This window comes from Antechinus flavipes, chromosome 5 (assembly GCF_016432865.1).
Source record: "Antechinus flavipes isolate AdamAnt ecotype Samford, QLD, Australia chromosome 5, AdamAnt_v2, whole genome shotgun sequence".
Lineage (NCBI taxonomy): Eukaryota > Metazoa > Chordata > Mammalia > Dasyuromorphia > Dasyuridae > Antechinus > Antechinus flavipes.
Window position 1 is genome coordinate 28,153,349 of NC_067402.1, and position 22,052 is coordinate 28,175,400.

The 22,052-nt window shown below is 40.3% G+C and overlaps 1 protein-coding gene and 1 non-coding gene across 7 annotated transcripts in view; both read left to right on the forward strand.

Moving 5' to 3' along the window:
• Nucleotides 1-22,052, forward strand: part of THRB (thyroid hormone receptor beta) — a 436,159-nt gene that overhangs the window by 326,200 nt on the left and 87,907 nt on the right. The window lies entirely within an intron of this gene.
• Nucleotides 12,315-12,416, forward strand: LOC127539552 (U6 spliceosomal RNA). Its single transcript, XR_007947980.1, has one exon. It is a non-coding gene; the product is annotated as a U6 spliceosomal RNA (small nuclear RNA).

Consider the following 22,052-nt stretch of genomic DNA (forward strand, 5'->3'; position numbering starts at 1 on the left):
ACACAATAGTGCTGGGAGTTAGAATCAGAAAGGCAGGTTAACCACATCACACAGGACATGTGACAACCTCTCTGAGCCTCAGTTCCCCGCAAGTGCAAAATGAGGGAGTTGGACTGAATGACATTCAAGATCACTTCAAGCTGTATATCATTAATCTTATGAGCCTAATTTTTGAGAGCATCCAAATTCTGTTTGCATTGACCATTCTTAACTATTTCTGTGCATCTCCTTTTTAATTTATTCTGAATGAATAGAAGATCTTCCTGTAGCCTTTGGTTATTCTTTTTATTAATTTTTAATGCTCTGGGACCTGATGACATATTTAATGGTAGAAGTTAATGCCTATTGTATGAGAATATCCCTTCTTCAAAGGCTCCAAAACTCTTTAACTACCTTCTCCTCCAACTGGACCATCCTCCTTTGGTCACTCTCTCACAACCAGAAGAATTAATTTATTGAAGTGTTTACTCAAATTTTCCCACTTGCAAAACTTGATAATTCTATTTACTGTCTATTTAGTAGACATCTAACCCTTTTATTAAATAGGCAGTGTTTTGCTTATATTGCAAGCCCATAATTGATATTTGCTTCATAAATCCCAGGTATGCTATGTGACTGGGCAAGTCACAACTTCATGGACCTTAGGTTCTCATTGGTATAGCAGAAATAACAAGGCCTACACTGCCCACATCACAGGCATGTTATGAGACTCAAGGAAGACTATCTATGTGAAATGTTTTGTGAACTTTCAAGTCTTCTGTGGGCATCATCATCGTTATTATTCATTGTTGTTCTCATCTTAACATTCTACAGAATTCCCATCCAGGCGATCGGAAAAGAAGTCAACATATTATGGTCATTTATTTCTGTCTAATGTTCAATGGGTTCTTGCCTACATGGATGAAATAACGGCTCTTTATCACTGAATGAAGCGATGGGGACATAAGTCCTGCTTTTCTTGACATATAGTAGGTGCTTAAGAAGTGCTTTTTCTAGCTATCTTTGTTATCTCTAGTTCTATGTCTATGTCCATCTCTTTATCTATTTCTATCTCGTCTATCTCTATCCATCTCTATTTGTATTTCTGTCTATATTTATAGCTATCTATTTCTGTCTACATTTATCTCTATTTATTTGTCTTATTTTTATCTCTCTCTATCTCTCTATCTGCCTATCTTTGTTTATCTCTCTCTTGCTCTGTTTATCTATCTCTGCCTCCATCACAAAGTCTATATGTCTTTATTTCTAGCCATATCTCTCTGTTTATCTAATTCAACCTATCTAGCTCTATTTCTATCATTCTCTATCTCTGTCTATCTCTGTTTATCTGTCTCTGTATAATTCTATCCATATCTATCTGTTTATTTATCTATCTTTATTTCTATCTCTGTTTATCTCTGTCTATTTCTATCTAAATCTGTCTCTGTTTATCTATTTCTATCTCTGTTTATCTATGCCTACCTGTTTCAATTTCTGTCATCTACATATCTACATATCTTTATCTGGTTCAGTCTATCTGTATCTCTCTTTATCTCTATCTGCTTTCTATTTGTTCATCTGTCCACTCATCTCTCTATTTATTTATCTACTTCTGTCTCTTTATCCTTATTTCTATCTGTTGATGGAGGCATTTTGAAAACATTCTTGGAAAGATTCCTAAAGCAGACAGGCTGATGGGGATGATATGAACTTCATCTTGGTCCCAAGTGATTTTAATTTCATCTACTAGAATTCCACATTTCTAGAGCTTTTCAGCTCATATTATTTGGAAGTTATCTGCAGTCATTGTCATCATCATACTTGTGATCATCATCCCCTCGTTCTTCTCCTCTTTTGTCAGTGGGGTTTCAATCGCGCAAACCTGGAACAAGTCCTGGACTTTTGGACTTTCATATTTATGTTCTACACACTCTAACCTGGGGGAGGATATGATGCTGCTTTTTTGTAACTAAATATGAATTCTGTTCTGTAGAAGCAATGGCGATGAGCTGATCTCATAAATTTTAGAAGGAAGAAAAGCAGCCTTGAATGTAATCATTCAGCTGTCAAGCCATAGAGATCAATAGAAATGGGGAAAGTGTTCACTTTGCTTGAAATGAAATTTACAGCATGTATGAATTTTAGAAAAGGCATTTCATTGACAAGGACTTAATCGCACAACAATTTGGATTACAAATAATTGATTTGTTCAGCACCAACAATAGTCACACGTGCAGGGTAGACAAAGCTGGGATCTGTCTTCAGAATGCAGTAGCTGTGTGGCCAGGGCTAGCCGAGTTGCCTGATGAGGCTTGTGAAGAGGGATTTTCCAATAAAGTTGCTGGCAGACAGGACTGGCAAGGAGGGCTTTCCAGATCCCGAATGAGGCATCCAGGTTGGGCTCCACCCATGACTGGATCCCTCACACAGACAGAGGATAGTTTTCCAAGGGAATGGAGATAGAGCTCACTGGGACCTGGTCAAATCTCGAAGTTGGGTGCTTCTCCGAGCTGGAGATGAGCTGAATGGAATCATTCCCTGCCTCAGGTCCAGACTCTCACATCTCTTTTGTTTGTCTGAGGAATCCTTTAATGAAGATCCACTGGATTATTTTATACGAATAGCTTTTATGAAATGTCTCTTTACCCGGGACCTTCTCCAGTCTGATGGTTTCTAAGAGTAAAATCTCTCCCAGAAGAGACCTAGTGAGAAAATCAAGAAATGGCCTAGTACAGGGCAGCTGGGTCAGCTGCACTTGGCTCTGACATTCCCTGGCCCAGTGGTAAGTCAAATATGTTCTAAGGCTTTGAAGTTAAGAGAAATTATCCTCATTCTTATCTCTCTGATTAATTGCTTGTGTCTACTTTTGGATTTCATAGCTACATTAGTGTTGTATAATTACCATGTTAATTTGGATATAACAGGCCTAAATCTGAGACCACCTTGGTTTTTTTGTTTGTTCTTTTTTAAGAGAAATTGTGTGTGTATGTGTATAAAATATATATACTGTATTGTATCAGGTAGAAATTTAAATGTTAAAATGTTTGAAGTTAGAAGTAAGGAAGATCCTATGATAGGGTACAAAAAAATCATCTCTAGAATTAGAAGGTTCATATTCTAGTCCCACCTCTGATCTTATTTGTTAGATAAATCATTTAATCCCTCTAGGCCTCAGTTTCCCCATCTGTAAAATAAAAGACCTAGACTAGATATTACTTGCGCTCCTGCTACTTCTAAATCTATGACTCTTTGGGTAATGACCTAGTTTTCTGTTATGGTGCTGGTCTTATTCATCATCACTGTGACTTTAGTTATATAATTTTATATCTCTAAGAGTTTGTTTTCCTTATCTAGAAAATGAGAGCTTTTGACCAGATGAGCACTAAGGTGCTTTTGTGTTCTAAATCTGTGAGATACATGAAGAATCATGTTTATATCAAGTACCTTGGTAGGTCAGAGAAAGAAAAAGAAACTACCTCCTTGGCAGTCTAGTATGAGATAAGTTTGTACTCTGTCCCAAAATATTGACTTCCCGCTGTTGGAAATTGTACTAGCTAAATATTTATTTGGGTTAATCAACCTCCTTTAGTCTAGAAGGCTTAAGTCTAGTCATTAATATGATAGCATCAATGAATGTTCTCCGATTATTTTCCTCCTAACAGTTAAAAATCAGTCACAGACAAGTTAGGGATCTGAGGATAGTGCCCCTCAGGTGCTGCAAACATGAGGCTTTGGACATACCAAATGGAGGGCACCATGAGGATGGGAGCTCTTGGGGGAAGAGAGGAAATAGATTATAGAAAGGAATGGGAGAACTTTCCTAAGACAAACTTCAAATGGACTTAGGATTTTGCCCAGGGATTACCTTTCTAAATATTGGAACCATAGATTTGGACGTGGAAGTCACCTGAGCTCACATTATCAATGCCATCAGATGATGAGTGAGGAAAGTAAGCTGAGAGTGGGAAATTCCAAGAGGTAATGATGAAAGAGACAAGATTCAAATCCAACTACTCAGGTCCTTCTGTCCATGACACTGGGCCCTCTCCTACCAGCCCCATGTGTGTTTTAAGATATTCTCAGAAAAATTAGCTTAGAAAACAAATCTATTTTGTAAAGTAAGTGTACCTGGCTATCCTGGACCACGAGATTCAGGTCACTTGGTATTGGTGATCCCTTTCCTCCCAGAGCATCCCTTCTATCTGTCCTATCCCATCCTCTCTCCATAGGCACTGAGGAAAGCAATGTGACATCCCAATGGAATCCTGTACTAAGATTCAGGAGGACTTGTGTTCAAGTCCATAATAATGGAGGTTAAAACTTTGCAGAGCTCTTTCTGTATGTTCTCTCATGTAAGATAGATATTCCAGAGTATCCCAAAAGTCTTAATATCATTTAATACTTTAATTGCTTTGGGAACTTTGGGAACACCTCCTATTATGCTCATTTTATAAAATAAGAAATAACCTTGAAGATAATTTCACACAGCTGGATATCAGAGTTGGGATCAAATCCAGATTTTTCTGACGCCAAGTCCCACATTGTATCGACTGGCTATTTCACCTGGATACTCTGGAGCTCAAATGATATAATCATGTGGAAACAAGCTTTGTTAAAGGCCCAGACAGTTCGGCCTTAGACAAGACCTGTATCCAAATCTCCACTTCTGATACCTGTTAGCTGTGTGACCCTAGACAAGTGAATCACTCTCTTGGTACAACAGGTGGCTCAAAACTGTGAGACATGGAAGAGCTGCTGGGCTGTATCTGTGGAAAGACTTTCCATAGCAGAAGTTCCACAATACTTCCAAAACAACGAAGTAAATAGTAGTGGTTTACATTATCATTTCCACCCAAGTTGCTCCCAGAACTTGAGGCTGAAGAGTAAGAAGGTGCGTTGGATGAAGCTGTTGTTGGGTCTGGTCCTTATTACACACACGGTTACCATTTGACAGTAGCTGTGACTTAGCTAAGAACATGTCAGAGGAGGAATGGTTGTTTTTTCAGTTTTAGTTTTTCTTTTTTTTTTTTTAAATTTTTATTTAATAATTACTTTATATTGACAGAACCCATGCCAGGGTCATTTTTTTTACAACATTATCCCTTGCACTCGTTTCTGTTCCGATTTTTCCCCTCCCTCCCTCCACCCCCTCCCCTAGATGGCAAGCAGTCCTATATATGTTAGATATGTTGCAGTAGATCCTAGATACAATACATGTTTGCAGAACCGAACAGTTCCCTTGTGGCACAGGGAGAATTGGATTCAGAAGGTAAAAATAACCCGGGAAGAAAAACAAAAATGCAGATAGTTCACATTCGTTTCCCAGTGTTCTTTCTTTGGGTGTAGTTTTAGTTTTTCTTTGGAAAAATCGCCCTCCATTCAGACCAAAACTGTCTCACTTGAAGATAAGGGACCAGGTACCCCTTCTCCCACCAAAGGAAATAGCTTCAGGGCCCAGGATGCCCCTGGCCAAGGATGCTCACCATAACCAAGGTGATATTAACGGCATGAAAATGATTATTTATTTGGTTTCTGTTGCATCATGGGAAGCTCGTTTCACATTTTTCCTGTATCTAAAGATACTTGTTTCTTGAGTAATACTTCTCTAAGATAAATACAAAATCTTTGTGTTTGATACTCAAAGCTCTTAGCTATCTAATTCCAACCAATATTTCCAGATTGATCTCCCATTCTTCCTTCATATGTACTCTGCAATCAAGTCATTCCTTTCTCCTGATTCTTGTAGTACCCTCTCTCATATCCTCCTCATAGAATGCCCAGCTTCTCTCTGAGAGGCTTTTCCTGACATCCCACATAATCCCCCACATAGTAACACTCTCCACTCTACTCCTCCAAAAAAAATTCAAGGGTAGCATATATTTTGCATATACTTATTTCTGTAAATAATGACTTTTGCACAAAACAATATCAGTTCTTTGAGATTTAGGGACTCTCTCTTTTTTTTCCCCTTCCTTTCCCCAGTGTCTTATTCAGTCAGCACTCAATTATTGCAGAACGAATTGAACCCAAAGGTCATTGCCTCAATTTCCCAAACCCCATGTTTTTCCTGGTCCTTCCTGTGCTCTGTGGAACAGATCAGAAGTGCTTATTGCTTTGCACTCGGTGTTCTCCCCATGTTCCCGAGGAAATCTGCCCTTCACCTCTGCTCTTTTATGGGGACATGCTGTACTTCCACAGCCACTGTGTGTGTCCTGAAAAAGGACCAGACCCTGTCCCCTCCTGTTCATCATGGCACATTCCTGCTGTATTCCCAATTCCTCCCTTTTTGACATCCAGCCCATAACCACCATGAGCAGCCACTGACCTTTTGCAAAACCATCATCTCCAGCAGATGGCTCGAAGTTGTGAGAAACAGAATCCTTCCAAGCACAGCTGTACCTGATTTGGGAAATTTATGGCGAGGAGGGAGGCGGCGCTGCAGAGGGAACCTTAATTAGAAAAACAACCCTTGATGGCTGAGCTACAGAGAGAAAATGCCAGGTTTGAAAAGAGTATTAAGATTGAGCAGGAAATATTAGCCGTCTACATGAACACACCAATTTTCTATTCAGTTTGATTCTTTCACCTCCAGTGAACATGCTGATTGTCAGGATTTATTTCCCGAGTACCAGATACCTAAGTGCAAAGAATCTTAGTGTATAGGATTGGCAGAAGCATGAAGGTTCTGCTTTTGTTCTCTGATCATAAGTCAGTTTTAACTTTTTATTATTCATAATTATTCAAACATTTATTATTTTTAAGATATATTTTATTGATTTCTATTGAAAGTAGCAGAGTCGTTCGGGGAGGGGAGGAACCCTGCCAAAAAACATTGATCAAGGATTACATACAATGCATTGGGCTAGAGGATACAAAATGTTTTTAATTACAAAATCCCCCTGCCTTCAAAGCTCTTACATTCCACTAGGGACACAACATGAACATAGATAATGTTAACACAAATAAGAAGTGATAGGAGTAAATTACTCATTCAGACCTGGTACTCTGGGAGAATTTGAGAGAGCTAGAATACTTTTACCTGAAGGAGGGGAAAATCAGGAGTAGTTTTCTGAAGGAGGGGTGTGTAGCCTCGGAGTTGAACTTGGAAGGAAGAGAAGGAAACTGAATGAGAGAAATGAAAAGGGAGGATATTCTTTGTGTGAGGGATGGCCTATATAAATATGCAGAAGCATAATCAATTAATGTAATTAGTTGATTGATTAAACAAATCATATGTTAAGCTCAGGGAATACTGCATATAGTTCAGTTTGCCTGCAATATCGAATGAAGGAGAGGGAGTGATGTTAAATGAGGCTGGAAAGGTAGCTTGGCGCCAGTCATGGACAGCCCATCATCTGAGTCCTGACTCTTCATTTGTGTCAAGTGATATTCTACATATTTAGGGCCATGTTGCCTTCCTCAGACCTGAGCTTAAAAAGTCCAAGATCTCCCATGACATCACGGGCCATCTTCAGTCGTCCCGATCTATATATGGCCACTGGATCCAGATGTAAAATTATTTACTTTGCCCAGCCCTGCCTCATTTAAATCTAATTCACTTACATATCATGTTATCACTTCCCTGATGTCAAGGTTCTCTTAGAGAATGAAGGCTAAAAAACAACCAGTCTTTAGTAAGCATTTAATAAATGGCTGGTTGATTGACAATCATAAAAAACATCTTAGTCTCTATACATCAATTAATCGATAAGCATTTTTTGAACACCTAGAGCAGTGGGTCCTCAAACTTTTGTTCTCAATATCTTTATCCTATTAAAAATGATTGAGGATCTGTCCAAAGAGTTTTTGTTTATGTGGGTTATAGTTATAGATATTGATCACATTAAAAATAAAAACTAATTATGAATTTGTAGACTCTCTGAAAGGATTTCAGAGATTCCCAGGATGCTCTGGACCAGACTTTGAGAAACACTGATCTAGAGGATACAAAAACAAAAAGGAAAGTCTTTGCCTTTGGTGAGTTTGCATTTCTATCAGTGGAGATAACACTGTCATATATTATTATAGACAAAACAAAATGGAAGGTGATTTGGGGATAGAGAAATTAATAATTGGGGCATTGAACAAGGACTTTGGTGGAAAGGATTCACAGTATTCCTTGTGAAACAGCCAAGGTAAAATTGAAAGAACACTGGACAAGTGGTCAAATTTAAATCCTTTTCTACTTCCTACTGACCATGTGACATTGGGGCAAGTCAGTATAATCTCAGCGAGTCTTAGTTTTCTCACATATAAAATGAGATGAATGTCTGCCTCCTTCTGTGCAGACCAAATGTGTGTTATGAAGAATTTGTCACCCCATAAAGCCCAGATATCTGCTATCATGGCTCATTATCACATGCCATGAAATTAAATTTCAGTGGTCAGAACCATTCAACCTCTTCTTGTGGATATTTCTGTTTTCACTTGAGCCTCGTTTCCAAAAACTAAGTAATGAACAAAGAAGGTTAGCTCTTCATCTTCATGGGGCCCCAAAGTAAGATAAGCAGCCTCAAGAGGTTGGCATTTTACCCTCACTGCAGGTCTCCAGGCCGGGAGGCCTTTTAAAGTTTGGGGCTGAGCGGGATGGGATGGAATGGCCTCTTAGGTTCATCTCTGTTATTCTTTGTGGTATAAACCAAATCTAGGATAGAAGTATAAATTAGCAAAAGATAGTCCTAAATCATTGGGGAAAGTCTCAGAGAATGGAGATGCTGAATTTTTCCTTGAAAAATCAATAAGATTTGAGGGATTTCAAGACTAATATAATAGCTACTATTTAATATATAACATATTAAGGCTTGTAAGGGACTTTACATATATAATTTAATCCTCCCCAAACCCTGAGTTAGGACTGTTATTATCCACATTTTACAAATGAGGAAACTGAATCAATAAGACATTATGTGATTTGCTCAGGGTCACAAAAGTAGTATCAGGTCATTTTAACTCCCCCATCAAAACTCTGTCCACTGATCCACCTAGCTGCCTAGCAGCATTATCTGAGTGGAGTTGGAGTTTCAAGAAGGATTTTCAGCCTCAGAAAGGTAGCGCAATGAAGGATCTAAAAGTAACAATTAATATTATGTAGGGAAGAAGACAAAGAGAAATAGCTAATATGGAGGTAAGCGTCATTCATGATGAAGAGAGATGTGTGATAAGGTTGGACAAGAAGTCCAATGGACCTGCTTTCACATTTTAATCTCCTGCTGAGTAGGGTTATAGCAGAGCCTCTAATGCAAGAATTCTCCAAGTGAATTATCCAAACCATCTAGGGTGTTTTGGGGTTGGTATGTGTCCCATAGGTAACATGTTGAATTCAATTCTTCTAGGGGAAAACATGCTTCTGAGGGAGAAAACTTGACCCTCTAAACACAGGGGTCCTCAAACTTTTTAAATAGGGGGCCAGTTCACTGTCCCTCAGACTGTTGGAGGGCCGGACTATAGTAAAAATAAAAACTTTGTTTTGTGGGCCTTTAAATAAAGAAACTTCATAGCCCTGGGTGAGAGGGATAAATGTCCTCAACTGCTGCATCTGGTCCGTGGGCCATAGTTTGAGGACCCCTGCGAGAGTTAGAATACTCCAGAATACTCCTTTTTCTCTTGGGGACCTTTGCTCTCAATAGTTTCCTAGGGGCCTGGAAGAATTAACCCAGTTTCCCAAAGTGTAATTTACATCCTGGAAAAAGTGGACTCATCAGCTTACCAAAAATAGAGAAGAATCTCATGATTGCTTTATCCTTGAATAGAATATGAACAGTCAACCTTTCCGAAATGAAATGTTTTTTGTCCCAAAGAGAGGAAATGTTTGTATCAGTCTGAAGCCTGGCTTCTTGTCTTATGGAAAATATGAAAGAAATTTCTAAGAAATCTGTAGAATCAAAGCATCTGGGAATTGGCAGGTGCCTCAGTGGTCCCCTTCAGGTCACTTTTGCCTGAAGCCCCTCTACATTCACATGACTACTGGTTACACAGTGGTTGTTGCTTGAAGACTTTGAGGGAAGTGGAGGTCCACTATCTGCAGAGAAAACCCATTCTCCTTTGTTAGGAATACAAGTCATTCTTTATTATTGGGCAGTTTTTGCTCACCACAGGGCTCTCTCTGCCATTTTTCCCACTGCTTCTGTTTCTACCCTGTGGGGTCAAACACAAGTTCAATCTACATCTTCCACAGGACAGCCCTCCAGATAGCTAAAGATCCCTGTCATCTCTCTCTGCTCGCCCCATCTCTCCAGTTGGGAAACTGAGTCTTTTCCATATTAAACATCCCCAGTTCCATGAACAGATCTCCATAAAGTAGGAACTTGAGGTCCACCATCATCATTGCCTTCCTTTGGACACCGTCCAGTTGAACACTGTCCTGTCTAAAATATGGCACCCAGAACTGAATAGCATCCTCCAGATGTGGCCTGACCAGGAGACAATAAAGCAGAATTAGCTCCACTCTCGTACTGACCACTATTTCTCGCTTAATGCTACTTACAATTTCACTGGCTTTCTTGGCTGCCATTTTGAATATTCTGTGGAAATCCTAAAACAAGTTGTTGTTTTTTATTTAAATCCACTTTTCTAATCCCTACCCTAGGATACTGACAGACTAAATAAGTATGACTGGAAAGTAACATGAACTATTTTCAGGGCTAGCTCACAAAGGCCTTTCTTCCTCTGTAGTTCCTGGAGTAAAGCTAACAACTTTATCTACAATTATGCCTCCGGCAAATCCAGAAGCAGGGATTTGCAGAATGAAGGATACCACATGAGAGCTTTCTATAAGCATCGCCATGGGGATAAGGAGAGATCCAACTAAAAAGCAACCCATTCTTGAAGAGCTGTTTACAGGTAATAGGGAGGATCATAGATCCAGAGCTGAAAGGAGCCTCCAAACCTATCTAGTCTGAACCCATCATTTTAGGAGGACCCAAAGGAGTTTAAGCTAATCTCCTAAGGTCACAAAAATAATAAGAGGTAGCATTTGAATACAGGTCCTCTATACAAGAGTCCTGTGCACTGTATCATGAGACCTCCTAGACTAAATGGACTACCTTGTAACCAGGTGAGTTTCAACTGGCTTCTGAATCCTTGGCAGCAAGGTATGAACAGTATGTTCTGTGCATCCCAGACAGGAGAAAACCAACACCCACGTAACCATCTGTTACCTCTCATAAGTATTCGTCATTCAGAAGGCCAAATATTTCTGCAACAGCTGTAATTCTTCTCATATGCTAAGCAAAATCTACTTAACTGAGCCAAAGGAGCCCAACCGGAGGACTAGTGATAAAACAGGGCATAAATGATGAACTTCAGGGAGCTTCTTCTGAGGCCCCAGGAAAGAGTTTTCCCTTGCTTTGGGCCTCGTTGTCTAATATTAAAGCAATTAGGCAGGGGGGTTTTTCTTTGTGGTTCCATAATTATACCCCATTGTTCATAAATACAAAGACATCTGTATATTTTCATCCTGCCAGCAAGTTTTTCTTTCGTTTTTCATCCTTTTTTTAAAGAATTACCTTTTTTCATCTCTTTTTTCATTACTTTTTTCCAGCAGGACTGAAATTCAAAATATATCGAGCCCCATTACATTTATGGACGTTGGGAGAAATCCACCTTTTTAATCTAACAATTGATTTTTCTTCTCAATGGGAGGGCCTCAGCTCTCAGATCCAATCATGTGAAGTGTCTGTAATCTGAGCCATTGATTGCTTTAAACACATACATGTGCATAATCATGGACAATATAGACTATTATTAAGGTCCCCAAACTCCTTACTGCATTACCTTAGTTGAGCCTCCCAACAGAAGGAACCTGATGTGGTGGAAAGAATGCTAGGACTTGGGTGGAAATCTGACTTCTCTCTCTTACTTCCTGAGTGACCATTATCTTCAGATTTAGAACCTTCAATTTCCTCATCTCAAATGGAGTCCCTTTTAGCTCTGGACTTATAATCCTATGACATCAAATAGATTTTATTTATTCCAACTGCTTCAAAATGTTCCCCAAAAGAGACAGTTACCCATTTCATGGAGAATGAAGGATGGCTTCATTGGGTCTTTCCTATAAAAGTAGGTTCCAGGAGGAATTCATCAGTGGGAGATTGGGACTAGAGGGACATAGGAGGAAAGCAGCTGAAGCATGTTTTGTAATCTCAAACGTAAAATAAACCTGTTGTTGTGTCCATCCTTTTGAAAACCATTTGAGGTTTTCTTGGCAAAGATACTGGAATGGTTTGCCATTTCCTTCTCCAGCTCAGTGCTTGTTTCAGCAGTATATGTGTGTGTGTGTGTGTGTGTGTGTGTGTGTGTGTGTGTGTGTGTGTGTATACACACACACACACACACATATACATATAGGTATTTATGTATACCAAAATCAGAACAATACAGAAAAGATTAGCATGGCCCCTGTGCAAGGATGATAGGCAAATTCATGAAGCATTCCTTCTCCAGCTCCTATTACAGGAAACTGAGGCAAAAAGATTAAGTGACTCCTACAGCTAATAAATATGACAGATTTGATCTCAGGAAGATGAGTTTTCTGACGCCAGGTGCAGCACTCTATCCACTGCACCACTCAGTTGCAAATATGCTAAAGCTTAGAAAAAGAAGAAAGGAAGTCTGAATATGACAGGAGAAAATACCAAGTGTTATCACTTTCTTGTGAAGTTAGATAGTAAAAATATATTTTCTGGACTAACCTCATAAATTCCTAATTTTCACATGATTGTGAGCAGAAAGCAGGGGGAGGAGGGAATCCTAAAGATATGATTCTCCCAAACTGCTTCTTAATTAGCTCATTAGTGCTATATGTTCTTATTCTTATACTCACCACAAAATTAACCCACACCAGCACTGTGGATGCCCAAGAAGTTGAAACTATCTGAATAATTATACCTGCAGTTATCCTTGTCCTAATCGCCCTCCCATCCTACGCATCTGGTGGTCCTTCAGAAGCCACTATGTCAAGGTTCCATGACTACTGACTGCCAGGTCCCTGTGACTTCCACCAAAGGTCATATCTAACATATAACAAAGGGGAGAGAATAGAGGAGAACTCAAAAGGTCCTACGAAGGATGCAACTGTTGATGACCTTGTGAGACAGTGGTCAACGTTTGCCATAAGAGAATCATCATTGTCCAATCCTTTGGTGTATTCTGTGCCCAAGACTTTAGCTGATTTTATGCCCTGAACTTTCCCTGGGTATACACAACAGGGAAAAACACAAACACAGTTGTTTAGGTAAAGACACCCAAGTATCCAGATGCTGAGCTGAATCGCCCGAGCATTAAGATATCTCACCTTGTTCTCTTATTCTCCCTTAAAACTCAGAATTGGACAAAATAAAAAGCGAAATATAGACACCAGCCAGGAGCTGGAATTTTCCCTGTTCTTATCCACTACAAAGAGGCATCTTTAGAATGAGGGAGAAACTGGGGCAAATCGGTGACAATTGCAGCCTTTTTGCCCCACAGACCAGTGGTATTATCTACCAGATTATGGTAAATACAATGACTTAAAAGTACATTTTGCTGTCAATGGTACTGTGTGCTTAAGAACAAGTATGACATTCAGTTCTATTGAATGAACATGTATTATGTGCCCTGCAGTGTACAGAATCCTGGAAAAGAAGAATCAGACACAATTATGGAGAGCTTCAAATCACTAGAGATACTGTGTACACACAAAAGTGCCAAATCACATTACAAGGCAGTATGTGAGCATGTCAGTGTGAAGAGTACAAATGGTGTTTGTCGGAGGCATTCAGAAGAAGAAGAGATCAGTGTGGGAGAGAGTGTGTGAGAGAGGCTTCCTGCAGATGAGGACTCCCCATAGACCTTGAAGAATAACGGAGAGGCTTTCGAGACTCGGAGACGAGACAATAGGGAACACAGGAGATTTTTCATATATTTTTCTAAACCCACTCCTTCTTAACCCCCTCACTAATATAAATGTTGCCATCATTCAGCTGTGAAATCATGTGCTTGGAGATTCAGAGCTGGAAGGGGCCTTGGAGAGCCTGTGGCCTAGCTACCTTGTTTTACAGAGAAGGAAACTGAGGCCCTTTGAGGTTAAGTGAGCCAAGATCATGTAGAGGATGAGAAGAGCAAGAATTCTAACCCCTGTCCTTTGCAGAACTAAACTCTCCACTCCAGCCTGTTAGGCGTGATTCTACCCGAATAAAATTCTCCCTTCCTTGTTGCTCTCTCTCTCTTGCATAATCTGTATCTGTTTATTCAATGATTACATTTTTCTGATGTCTTTCTGTTCCTGTTCTCAATTGTTGCACCCTTTTAATCCACACTTTAATAGCTTCTTAGCTAGGTATGTGTCCTGTCCACCCACCCCCAACACACACACACTCCTCAAATGGAAAGTAAATTCTCAAGTTCTTTCCTACTCTTTTGCACTTACAGTGTCCTGAGACCTTATTCATCTTGGGAGGTTCCATCTCTGTGGAAACTCCTCCCGCTCCCTCATCAGCATACACATGGAAAGCTCATTTTTGCCTTACAGTCCTGGAGATACCTGGGGTACCAGGAAGTTAAGTGACTTGCCCAGAATCACACAGCCAGAAAAGCCAGGACTTCCTACCTGCAAAACCATCCTCCTCTCTCTCTCACCTTGTATACAATGGGAACTTAATAAATGGTTCCCAACCTGAAATTATGGTTTTTTATGAATCATAATTTTTAGCGTAGAAGGAATAGTACAAGATGTACTACAAATGATCTTGCAGTCAGGAAGACCCGGATTTAAACCTCAACACTGATGTCCCTACCTGTGTGACCCCAGACAAGTCTCAGTTAACTCTCTTAAGTCTTCAACTCATACATGGGTTGCAATCTGCAATAGAAGGAATGCCCATACAGAAGAAATCATACATCCTTGACAGATTGTTATATTAATTCATCTCACTTTGTTGCCACCTGGTACAATAGAAGGAGAGCTGACTCTGAGCTGGGGTCAAATCCCATATAACTGACATATCTGTGTGACCTTACAAAAGTCACACACTTAGACCTCAGTTTTCTTCTCTGTTAAATTAAAGTATTGGGCTAAATGACCTCTGAAGTCCCTGCTGCCTGGACAACTGTGATCTTTCAATAGACGCTCATTTGATGCTCAATTGAAAGGAATAAATATACATTTATTTATATACTTAAATAAAATATAAATATATATATATTTTTAATTATATATTAAATATATTATATATAGTAAATATTTATATAGCAATAAAAACTTCAGTAGTTATCAATTCCACTTTTTTTCCCATTTGGACCAACTTCCCCCTCCCCATCCCCATAAGCCAAAGTTATGAGATTTACTATGAAAGTAAGTCACTAAATATGGAGAATTTAGACAGCTATTTAAAATGCTTTATTCCAGAAACACAACTCCAAAAGATCTCCAGCTTTCTAGCACAGAAACTCTGAGTCTTAACTGCGACATGGTTGGTTGGATGTTGCCCTTCGTTCTTGAAGAAGACCAAAATGGCATCATTGTATTAGAGTTGAGTTACAGTGTGTCCGACTGTGACTGATCAGACCAATGTGAGCTTGGAGTGCTCTGCCACAGGTCGGGCACAAGTAGTCCTTGTGAACATTTGGGGCTTTTCTAATTTTGCACATCTCGTGTTTCCTTTGGGCTAATTCATTTCTGCTTTGCTCAGGGGGAAAACAGCACCTTTCTGATGAGGGCACGCCATGCTGGGTGGTCCTGTATTCCCATGTCATACAATCAGTTCTCAAGTTCTTAAGAGATACTCCAAGAGTGTCTTGTATCACTTTTTCTGGCATCTTGTGAGCGCTTGCCCAGTGTGAATTCTCCACAAAATAATATTTTTGGCAAGCGTACATTTGACATTCAAACAATGTGGCCAGGATCATAATATTTGAAAGTAATGGCTTGGGGGCAGCCAGGTGGTGCAGTGGATAGAGCACCAGCACTGAAGTCAGGAGGACCTGAGTTCAAATCTGGCCTCAGATTCTTAACATGTCCTAGCTGTGTGACCCTGGGCAAGTCATTTAACCCCAATTGCCAGAGAGAGAAAGAAAGAGAGAGAGAGAGAGAGAGAGAGAGAGAGAGAGAGAGAGAGAGAGAAAGGAAGGGAGGAAGAAAGAAAGAAAGAAAGAAAGAAAGAAAGAAAGAAAGAAAGAAAGAAAGAAAGAAAGAAAGAAAGAAAGAAAGAAAGAAAGAAAGAAAGAAAGGGCTCTGGAGAAGGGGGTCTAGATTTGGGATTTCACTAGGATGAGGAATCCCTCTCTAGCAGTGAAGATCAACACTGCAGTCCTAGAGTTGCCTAGAACACTTAAAATGTAAAGGTCTCATCCAAAGCCAAAGCCTAACTTTGGCGGGGGCAAGACTTGAATTCAGACCTTCCTGGGTCCACAGCTAGCTCCCTGTGCACTCTGCCACATAGCGTGACTGTGAGCAATGAAATTTCCCTTGGCAGTCTAAAACCCTGCCTCCCCTTTCTCCTCTTACTACTGTTTATTAACAAGTGGGTACCAGAGAGGTCAAGCCAGACTATAACTGCTTTCAGCCCCACAGTTATACAGATACACCCTCAGCAGTAAGAAGTCACTGCCGTGCTTCAGACCCAGGTCATAAACCGAGAAGGGAGCCAGAGAAACACTTATTTTCCAAGTAACAAAGAAGCTGCTTCTTGTGTTTGTTCAGATTCTCTTTTCTATATGTCCGTGAGGCAAGGATTGCTAAGCCGAAGGAAGCATTCGGCATTCTCCATGATACATCCAAATACCTTCCTGGCACCCCAGAGAAAGAAGAGCAAAATGACTGAAGATACTGTCTCTATGTCTTGAAAAGGGACAGCTCCAGTTGCTTGACCGCAAGGTCCTGGCCGGCAGCCGGTCCGGTTTGTAACCCAGCTTAGACTATTTAGGATGCTTTTCTGCCGTCCCAGAAAGCTGCTTTTGAGAGGCCAGCAGCTTCCAGGCCGGAGCCCTTTATGGAGTGCGAGATCAGACCCACGAGCACAGAGCCAAAGAGCCAAGCCTGTGTTGGAGATGAGGCTGTTTGGAAGAAGACGGATGCCAAGATAAAGAGAGGCGGTCAGCCCCATTCAGTGGCTGCAATACAAACACAAGTGGCTTCTTTGTAATTTGGAAAACCAGAGTCTTTTCTGCGCCCCCCCTCCCCCGGGTTGTTTACAGCCTGGGTCTGAAGCACTACAGTAACCCCTTAATGCTGCATCTTGGGAACTCTGCGGCTAACTGTGCCGTGGTCTTGCCGGTCCTCTCCGTGGCGTTCCCCTTTTGATGAATAGCAGTAAGTGGAGGAAGGTGAACCAGGTCCCGCAAAGGGTTGGCTTTCAGAGAGAAGCCCCCCAAATGTTTGTAGGGATTATTTGTGTCCAATCTGTGGCAGAGCATCCCAAGCTCCTGTTGGTCTGATCAACCAGTCGGACACACTGTGACTCAGCTCTAAGCAAGTGATGTCATTTTGGTCCTCTTCAAGAATGAAGGACAACAGCCAGCCAACCAATCGATCTCCTGTGTAGCTTCTTGGCGGCCTCAATGGCCCAAAGGGTAGTATGTTAGTCATGGAACCTGGGAGGATGCTGAGTTCAGATCCCACTTCTGATTCACTATAGCTGTGTGACCCTAGACAAGTCACTTAACCTGAACATGGCTTATTATATAGCTGAGTGCCAATCTTTGTTTCCTTCCTGCAGAACCTTATGACCTGTCCACCTGATCAAGACTTCTTAACCTGGAGCCCACAAACGTCATTTTTTAATTTCTGTAGCTATAATTCAATATAGTTGGTATCAATTATAATTTTATTTTGTTTTGTGCATTTAAAAACATAATTTTGAGAAGAATCTATAGACATTACCAGACAGCCAAAGGGAGTCAGGTCAGAAAAAATATTCAGAAGCCTTGTACTCAATCCTTACAACCTATCCACATGGTCAAGCCTTCTTAACCTGGAGCCCACAAATATCATTTAAAAAAATTTTTATAGATGTATTTCAATATAGTTGATATCAATTATAATTTTATTTTGTTTTGTTTTATGCATGTAAAAACACAATTTTATTTTGTTCATTTAAAAATATTATTTTGAGAAGAATCTATAGGCTTCACCAGACAGCCAAAGGGGGCCAGGAAAAGAAAAAAATATATTAAGAAGCCTTGTACAAAATCACAGAGGAGTCGCAGTCAGCATGGTTGAAAGTAGTTCATTGTACAATTGCACAGATTCCTTTATATCTACTTGGATCATCAGGAAGCAGATAGGTGATGGATAAAAGTGGTATCAAGTTCAAATGGGATTGGGGGGAGGACTAAGGATCCCTGCTTGTAATGCAAATTGTCATGGGATCATAGATTTGATGTTGAAAGGAACTTTAGAGATCATCCAGATTAACCTTTTTTCTTTTTAAATAGAACAGGAAACTAAGGCCTAGAAAGGTCAGATGAGCTTACTAAAGTAGTCACTGCAAGAGGTGGGATTTGAACTAACATCCTTTTGCAATATGTGTTTAATGCAAATTGTCATGGGATCATAGATTTAGCATTGAAAAGAACTTTAGAGATTATCCACAGTCCAGTGGTTCTCAAAGTATGGTCTAGAGAATCTTGGGGATCTCTGAAACCCTTTTAGAGAGTTTACAAATTGAAAAATAGTTTTTATTTCCAATATGGTAAATGTCTATAAACATAATCCAGATAAACAAAAACTCTTTGGAGAGATCCTCAATCATTTGTAATAGGATAAAGATACTGAAAACAAAAGTTTGAGAACCACTGGTCCAGACTAATCTTTTTTTTTTTTTAATAGAACAGGAAACTAAGGCCTAGAAACCACATATTAACTTTTTTCATGTTCTATTGATTTTTTGTTAAATGTTTGCCAATTATATTTAAATCTGATTTGACAAACTGTTTGGCACCTTTGGGCCCCAACATGGCGCAGTGGATAGAAACTGGGCTTGGAATCAAGAATCATGTTCATGAGTTCAAATCTGGCCTCAGACACTTAGCAACTGAGGAAGTCACTTAACTCTGTTTGCCTCAGTTCCCCTTCTATAAAATGAACTGTAGAACAAAGTGACAAAACTACTGCAATGTCTTTGCCAAGAAAACTTCAGAGTATCACAAAAAGTCAGACACAACTGAAAACAATAAGCAACAACTTGACACCTTTGGTATAAGGAATAAAGTGATGGACTTGAAGTCAGAAAGGACAGAGATCAAATACTGCTTCACATTCTGAGTAACTTCTCACTGGCTACGTTACTGGCAGTAAATCACTTGGAAATCCAGGATCATAGATTTAGAGCAAGGAAGGATATTAGAAGCATACATGAGCTTACAGATGGGGAAAGTGAGTTAAGTTAGCAAAGGTACCAAAAGTTACCAAAGGTAACAACTGCTCTGTGCTTCAGTTTCCCCATTTATAAAATGGGAATAGTAACCATATTTACCTCAGAGGGTTATTGTAAGGATTATACAAAATCATAATACACTGTAGATATAAATATATAAAAAGTGCTTTAGAAAGTTAAAAGTGACACATAAATGTTAGCTATTATTGTGGTGATGGTGATGATGATGATAATATCACATTGGAAAAGTTGGAGCTAATTAGTCCTTTCAGTATCTCTAGGTGACTCGGTACAGGCAGTTTGGAGGAAGTGGGGAAGGTGGAGGGATGGGAGGAGAAACTAAGAGAATAAAAGAAAAAAGGACAAAGGAAGATGGCTCATCATCAACCACAGGGCCAAAAAAAGAGAAGAAAAATGTCTTATCACAAAGTTCTGGGAACGGGTTCCTTACTAAGCTTGTAGTACAAAGAGGTCTTCTCCTGCTCCATTTGGGAGCTGGGAGTAGGGTTAATAAAGTAGGAAAAATTGAGTGTTGAGGAAACAATGCTGGATTTGGAGCTAAAAAATATCAGTTCAAATCCCACCTCTTCAAGTTACTACTTTAGTGAATTTATCTGACCTTTCTAGGACTCAGTTTCCTGTTCTATTAAAAAAAAATTAGTCTGAATGATCTCTAAGGTTCGTTTCAATACCAAATCTATGATCCCATGACAATTTGCAAATTTATAATCATCTTCTCATAATAATAATAAACTCCAATACGATGTACATTTATCAAGCTCCTACTGTATGTAAGAACCCAAGTACTTGGGATGCAAAAGCCAAATGAATTCATTTCTTCCTTCAAAGAACTTATATTTTCCTCTAAAAGAGATGTAGATGGCAGCTAATCTATGCAGTAGCCCACAGTCAACCCTGCTCTCTCTGAATGCCCGTAAAATTTATTGGCTCTCCCAGTTCTTTGGCAGCTTGTCTCATACTAATGTCTCTGTGTCCCCCATTGCGTTGCTGTCATCCCCTGGGTTACTGAGCTTTTCTTAGCTTTTCACGTGGCCTGTGGCTTGTTCTCATAACCAAACTGTAAGTTTCGGGGGCCTTGCCACCGATCCTCAGAAGTCCCCCGCTCCTCTCCCTCTGCCCTGCTGACAAGCCCTCCAGATCCCTGGGCATTCTGGTCTCACCTGCTCTATAGATGCTTAGGACCTGGGCCTTGCCATTATCCCGACCAGTGACTGTTTGGGCCTTTCCTTGTATCCCCAGAACTTAGCATGGTATTTGACCCACAGAAGGTGCTTAATAAATGCTAGTCGACTGAGTGTCCTTAGGATTCCCAGCTAAGTTCTTTTGTGAGTATTATGTCCCCTTAATTAGAGTGTATAATCCTCCAGAACTGGGACCGTCTCAGTTGTTTTATTTTTTTCCTCTTGTACGCCCAGCCCTCGGCACAACGTTCCACACATGGCAAGCACCAAGCTGCCTTTCTTTGTATCCCTCACAATAGATGGCTGACCCAGCTTCCAGTAGGTGTTCAATAGCAGTTTGTTGTGGTTTGAGGTTTGAAAATGGGTTATTCTTGTTTATTCGGCATTGGTCCTGTTAACCATAGGAGGCAAGCCTTGGGTGGCTACTCAAGGAAACTGCCCGACCACTTAATGCCCCAGAGACCAGGGCCACACATGAGCTGACTGGGTGAGTCAGGGACATAGTCGGTGACCATGAAGCCTAACTGTCCTATAGGGAGGCTGGTCTGCAGAGCGAGACTAGGGGCTAGGGCCAATGGCTGGGAGTGGGGGAGCAGGAAATGCTAGGCAGAGGCATGGACCATGGGAAGGAAGACCTTAGGCTTAGGAAAAAAAATTGGCTGCATAAATCTCTAAACCTTGCAAATTTCCCCATTGCAGTTTTCATATATCACGGGTTGGTATAAAAAATTAAATAGGAATTTGGGGGAGTTTTGAGGAAGCCACAGATGACAAAGAAAAACTTTAGAAACTTAGAAATATATAAAATGTATGTAGAGGATGGTATAAGGTCAACCTAAACTTGACAATGAGGTGCTGTAAACACCCCATAAAAGAAAAAGAAAATATTCAGACTGCTTCTCTAATATTAAGGGAGGGCCCAAAAATTTTGTGCAGTTTCTAGATCACAGGGGCCCCTGCACCCCTTATTTCTCTCATACCCCATCTCCATGATGTGGAAGAGAGCTATAGTCCATTTCCTAAAGCCCTGGAGAACCATCTGCATATTATATAAACACACATATAAACACAGATAGATAGATGGGATAGAGAGATAGGTAGAGAAAAAAGAGAAATTGATAGAAAAAAGGAAGGAAGGAAGCAAGGAAAGAAGGGAGGGAGGGAGGGAAGGAGGAAGAAAGGGAGAGAAGGAGGGAAGGAGGGAGGGAAAAGGGAGGGAGGAAGGAAAGAAGAAAAGAAGGAAGAAAGGAAGGAAAAAAGGAAGGAAGGAAGGAAGGAAGGAAGGAAGGAAGGAGGAAGGAAGGAAGGAAGGAAGGAAGGAAGGAAGGAAGGAAAGAAGGAAGGAAGGAAGGTAGGAAGGAAAGAAAGAAGGAAGGAAGGAAGGAAAGAAGGAAAGGAAAGGAAAGGATAATCTGGTCCAAAAGAACCTTGGGCATAGAAACAGCAGAGTATGATGGACACAGCAACGCATGAAAAGTGACAAGACCCGGGTTCAAAGTCTAGCCTTATCACGTTATGACTG